General features: G+C 42.5%; 1 protein-coding gene across 3 annotated transcripts in view; it reads right to left on the bottom strand.

The window, feature by feature from the left end:
- The window catches only part of cpne5b (copine Vb), a 334,834-nt gene that overhangs the window by 276,116 nt on the left and 52,718 nt on the right, over positions 1-6,000 (bottom strand). The gene's annotated exons all lie outside the window — the stretch shown is intronic.

Here is a 6,000-nt window from a genome sequence, read left to right as displayed (position 1 = left end):
AATTAAAGGGATCGGTAGCCACCACAATGGTATCCTGATTACTGCAGTATCCTGTCTACCTGTTTACCTCGCTCTCCTTACAGCCAACCTGCAAATACTCTACACCTCTGTCCAATGTTCCCTCAAACAAATGTAGGCACTCAGCAAATTTCAGGACTGCTGAGCACAGACTTGAACATTGTGAAAATTCTGTGCAACTTCCGGCAGGCGTTTACTGTGAACACTGAGGCTGTACCCGCTTTAAGTTACAGCTTTAACATTGGTCAAGTAGGGTACGGTGGATATTTGATCCTAATGTAGGCCTACCAGAGTGGCCTACCATCAACAACAAAGGAGAAAATACGTCCCATAACATGTTAACATGGAATTAGCTGTTCTATCATTCAGCCTACAGTAGCAGCCAATGTGTGGTGTTCAATGTAGGTCTATATTCCATGAGACTTTGGATAAAAACATGCAGGGCTTGACATTAACCTGCTTATCCACTTATCCTGAAGACAAGGAGGTGACTGAAAATGTTGTTGTGTTGTTTAACGCAAGCAACCACTTTACAAAATGAAATGCATCATTATTCCCATACCATTATTACAGAGAATCAGACAAATTATGCTACCCTCTGCCTATTGGCTACTTATTATTCAAGCCTGTCTCGAATCTGTCATTCTGCCCCTGAACAAGGCAGTTATAACCCGCTGTTCCTAGGCCGTCATTGTAAATAAGAATTTGTTCTTAACTGACTTGCCTAGTTAAATAAAGGTTCAATTTACCTGACACGCTTTTCAAAGATATCTAGAAATGCACACATTTTGTGCTCTTGTAGGAATCACCCCCACATTGTGGACTACAAATTATCTATATCTAATAACTCACTAACTAGCAGAGGATATGAACAAATGTACAAATGTGCACACGTTGCTACATGTAGCTCTTGCTTTGATCTCAAAACAAGATCTGTCCGCATGCACAGCTTAGAGGGAACATTGCCTCTGTCTCTCCTCAACCCAATCAGCCCTCGAGCCTGCCTCTCCTCGCCTTGATTTCCACTCATCCTCCCATCCCCTCAAACATAGTTCTTTTGTCTCCCCTTTCATCCTCCCCTCACCCCTTGACCCCGCTCCTCTTCCCCTTCCCTGTCTTCTCTATCCTCACTTTCTACTCACCATATTCACCCCTCAACACTGCCTCTCCTTACCTCCTCTTCTCTTTCTCACCCTTCAAGTGTGAAGATGAAAGTGGCAGATTTCCTGCAGGTTGTGATTGTGACGCTGCTCTGAGGCAGATGACTATATGTTACAGAAACACCAGAACACACTCACCAGGAGCAGCCACACACAATGATCTCTTTCTTTCATCCTCCCTCTCTCTTTGCCGCTCTCTCTCTCTCTGTTTCCTCCTCTCTCTCTCTCTCTCTCTCTCTCTGTTTCCGCCTCTCTCTCTCTCTCTCTCTCTCTCTCTCTCTCTCTCTCTCTCTCTCTCTGTTTCCGCCTCTCTCACTGCCCCTTCTCTCTCTCTCTCTGTTTCCAACTCTCTCTCTCTCTCTCTCTGTTTCCTCCTCTCTCTCTCTCTCTCTCTCTCTCTCTGTTTCCGCCTCTCTCTCTCTCTCTCTGTCTCTCTCTCTGTTTCCGCCTCTCTCTCTCTCTCTCTCTCTCTCTCTCTCTCTCTCTGTTTCCGCCTCTCTCTCTCTCTCTCTCTCTCTCTCTCTCTCTCTCTGTTTCCACCTCTCTCTCTGCCCCTTCTCTCTCTCCACCTCTCTCTTTCTCTCTTTCTCTCTGTCTCTTTCTCTCTCTTCCTCTTCCTCTCCCTCTCTCTCTCCTTCTCTCTCCTCTCTCTCTCCCCCTCTTTCTCCTTCTCTCTCTCCCCCTCTCAATTCAGTTCAATTCAATTTAAGGGGCTTTATTGGCATGGGAAACATATGTTTACATTGCCAATTTGGTGAAATAGATAATAAACAAAGGTAAAATAAACAATACAAATTAACCGCAAACACTATTATTATTATTATTAAAAATAATAAAGACATTTCAAATGTCATATTATGTCTATACACAGTGTTGTAAAGATGTGCAAAACATAAATATATGTTGTATTTACAATTGTGATTGTCACAAATCTTGCTGCTGTGATTGCAAACTGTGGTATTTCACCCAATAGACATGGGAGTTTATCAAAATTGGATTTGTTTTCAAATTCTGTGTAATCTGAGGGAAATATGTGTCTCTAATATGGTCATACATTTGGCAGGAGGTTAGGAAGTGCAGCTCAGTTTCCACCTCATTTTGTGGGCAGTGTGCACATAGCCTGTCTTCTCTTGAGAGCCAGGTCTGCCTTCGGCGGCCTTTCTCAATAGCAAGGCTATGCTCACTGAGTCTGTACACACTCAACGACTTCCTTAATTTTGGGTCAGTCACAGTGGTCAGGTGTTCTGCCACTGTGTACTCTCTGTTTAGGCACAAATAGCATTCTAGTTTGCTTTGTTTTTTTGTAAATTCTTTCCAATGTGTCAAGTAATTATCATTGTTTTCTCATGATTTGGTTGGGTCTAATTGTGTTGCTGTCCTGGGGCTCTGTGGGGTGTGTTTGTGTTTGTGAACAGAGCCCCAGGACCAGCTTGCTTAGGGGACTCTTCTCCAGGTTCATCACTCTGTAGGCTATGGGTTTGTTATGGAAGCTTGGGAATCGCTTCCTTTTAGGTGGTTGTAGATTTTAACGTCTCTTTTCTAGATTTTGATAATTAGCAGGTATCGGCCTAATTCTGCTCTGCATGCATTATTTGGTGTTTTACGTTGTACACAGAGGAAATTTTTGCAGAATACTGCACGCAAAGTCTCAATTTGGTGTGTGGCCCATTTGGTAAATTCTTGGTTGGTGAGTGGACCCTAAACCTCACAACCATAAAGGGCAATGGGTTCTATGACTGAGTTAAGTATTTTTAGCTAGATCCTAATTGGTCATTTGTATGTTCCTTTAGATGACATAGAAGGCCCTTCTTGCCTTGTCTCTCAGATCGTTCACAGCTTCTGTCACGATTGTTGAAATGAGTGGACCAAGGCGCAGCGTGCGTAGAGTTCCACATTATATTTAATAGTGAAACTTACAACCAAAACAACATAGAGGAGCATGGGGCCCGTTCCTGTAGGTTCATGCTCTACAACATTCGCAGAGTACGACCCTGCCTCACACAGGAAGCGGCGCAGGTCCTAATCCAGGCACTTGTCATCTCCCGTCTGGATTACTGCAACTCGCTGTTGGCTGGGCTCCCTGCCTGTGCCATTAAACCCCTACAACTCATGCAGAACGCCGCAGCCCGTCTGGTGTTCAACCTTCCCAAGTTCTCTCACGTCACCCCGCTCCTCCGCTCTCTCCACTAGCTTCCAGTTGAAGCTCGCATCCGCTACAAGACCATGGTGCTTGCCTACGGAGCTGTGAGGGGAACGGCACCTCCGTACCTTCAGGCTCTGATCAGGCCCTACACCCAAACAAGGACACTGCGTTCATCCACCTCTGGCCTGCTCGCCTCCCTACCTCTGAGGAAGTACAGTTCCCGCTCAGCCCAGTCAAAACTGTTCGCTGCTCTGGCACCCCAATGGTGGAACAAACTCCCTCACGACGCCAGGTCAGCGGAGTCAATCACCACCTTCCGGAGGCACCTGAAACCCCACGTCTTTAAGGAATACCTAGGATAGGATAAAGTAATCCTTCTAACCCCCCCCCCCCCTTAAAAGATTTAGATGCACTATTGTAAAGTGGCTGTTCCATTGGATATCATAAGATGAATGCACCAATTTGTAAGTCGCTCTGGATAATAGCGTCTGCTAAATGACTTAAATGTAAATGTCAATATAACAAACGTGCAGTATTGCAGTGCTCAAGGCAACTATACAAAAACTAGATCCCTGTCACGCCCTAACCATAGAGAGCTTTTTATGTCTCTATTTTGGTTTGGTCAGGGTGTGATTTGGGTGGGCATTCTATGTTCATTTTCTATGTTTTGTATTTCTTTGTGTTTGGCCGGGTATGGTTCTCAATCAGAGGCAGCTGTCTATCGTTGTCTCTGATTGAGAATCATACTTAGGCAGCTTTTTCCCACCTGTGTTTTGTGGGTAGTTGTTTTGTGTCTGCACCAGACAGAACTGTTTCGTGTTGTTCCATTTTGTCTCAGTGTTCAGTTCAAAAAGATTGGAGAAATGATTTATCCATACATCTCCGTTTTGGATAGAGAACTCTTCATGTTGTTGTTTGTTTAGTGTTTTCCAATTTTCCCAGAAGTGGTTAGATTCTATGGATTCTTCAATTACATGAAGCTGATTCCTGACGTGCTGTTCCTTCTTTTCCATCCCGTATTTCTGTATTGTTTTAGTGATTCACCATATTGAAGACGTAAGCTCAGGTTTTCTGGGTCTCTATGTTTTTGGTTGGACAGGTTTCTCAATTTCTTTCTTAGGTTGTTGCATTCTTCATCAAACCATTTGTCATTGTTGTTCATTTTCTTAGGTTGTCTGCTTGACATTTTGGGATTTGATAGTGAAGCTGAGAGGTTTAGTTTATCTACTGCCAGGTTTACATCACTATTACAGTGAAACATTTTGTCTAGAATATTGTCTAGAAGGGTTTGAATTTGTTGTTTCCTAATTGTTTTTGGTAGATTTCCACGCCATTTTCCTTTCATCTATAGCATTTCTTAATTTCATATGGCCGGTAACGGGATCGATATGACAACAGCCAGTGAAAGTGCAGGGCGCCAAATTCAAACAACAGAAATCTCATAATTAAAATTCCTCAAACATACATGTGTCTTATACCATTTTAAAAGGTAATCTTTCTGTTAATCCCACCAAAGTGTCTGATTTCAAATAGGCTTTACAGCGAAAGCACCACAAACGATTATGTTAGGTCACCACCAACTAAAAGAAAAATTCTGCCATTTTTCCAGCCAAAGAGAGGAGTCACAAATAGCAGAAATATAGCTACAATTAATCACTAACCTTTGATGATCTTCATCAGATGACACTCATAGGACTTTATGTTACACAATACATGCATGTTTTGTTTGATAAAGTTCATATTTATATAAAAAAGTCTGAGTTCACATTGGCGTGTTACATTCACTAGTTCCAAAAACATCCAGTGATAGTGCATAGCCACATCGTTTCAACAGAAATACTCATCATAAATGTAGATGATAATACAAGTTATACACATGGAATTATAGATATACCTCTCCTTAATGCAACCGCTGTGTCAGATTTCAAAAAAACTTTACGGAAAAAGCAAATCATGCAATAATCTGAGATGGCGCTCAGAACTATAGTCAAATTAGCCGCCATGTTGGAGTCAACAGAAACCAGAAAATACGTGATAAATGCTTCCTTACCTTTGATGAACTTCATCAGAATGCAGTCCTAGGAATCCCAGGTCCATAATAAATGCTTGATTTGTTCGATAATGTCCGTTATTTATGTCCAATTAGCTACTTTGGTTAGCGCGTTTGGTAAACAATTCCAAAGTCACAAAGCGCGTCCACTATAACGTGACGAAATGTCCAAAAGTTCCGTAACAGTCAGTAGAAACATGTCAAACGATGTACTGAATCAATCTTAAGAATGTTGTTAACGTACATCTTAAATAACGTTCCAACCGGAGAATTACATTGACTTCAGTTGAGAGATGGAACGGAGCTGCCTCTCACGTGAATGCGTGTGGTCAAAGCGTGGTCACCTCATGGCTTTGGTTACTCATGTCTCCTTCGGCCCCCCTTCACATTAGAGTCATCAGACAAAGTTCTATTGACTGTTGACATCTAGCGGAAGCCATAGGAAGTGAAAACCCATCCATATCTCGCTGTAATTTCAATGAGAGCTTGGTTGAAAGACTACCAGCCACAGAAAAATTCCGAACAGGAAGTGGAACGTCTCAGGTTTTTGCCTGCCATATGAGTTCTGTTATACTCACAGACATGATTCAAACAGTATTAGACACTTCGAGTGTTTTCTATCCAATACT

The sequence above is a fragment of the Salvelinus fontinalis genome, chromosome 3 (genome assembly GCF_029448725.1).
Source record: "Salvelinus fontinalis isolate EN_2023a chromosome 3, ASM2944872v1, whole genome shotgun sequence".
NCBI classification, from domain to species: domain Eukaryota; kingdom Metazoa; phylum Chordata; class Actinopteri; order Salmoniformes; family Salmonidae; genus Salvelinus; species Salvelinus fontinalis.
The sequence above is the reverse complement of the archived record's forward strand: the minus strand, read 5'-3'. Positions and strand labels throughout refer to the sequence as shown.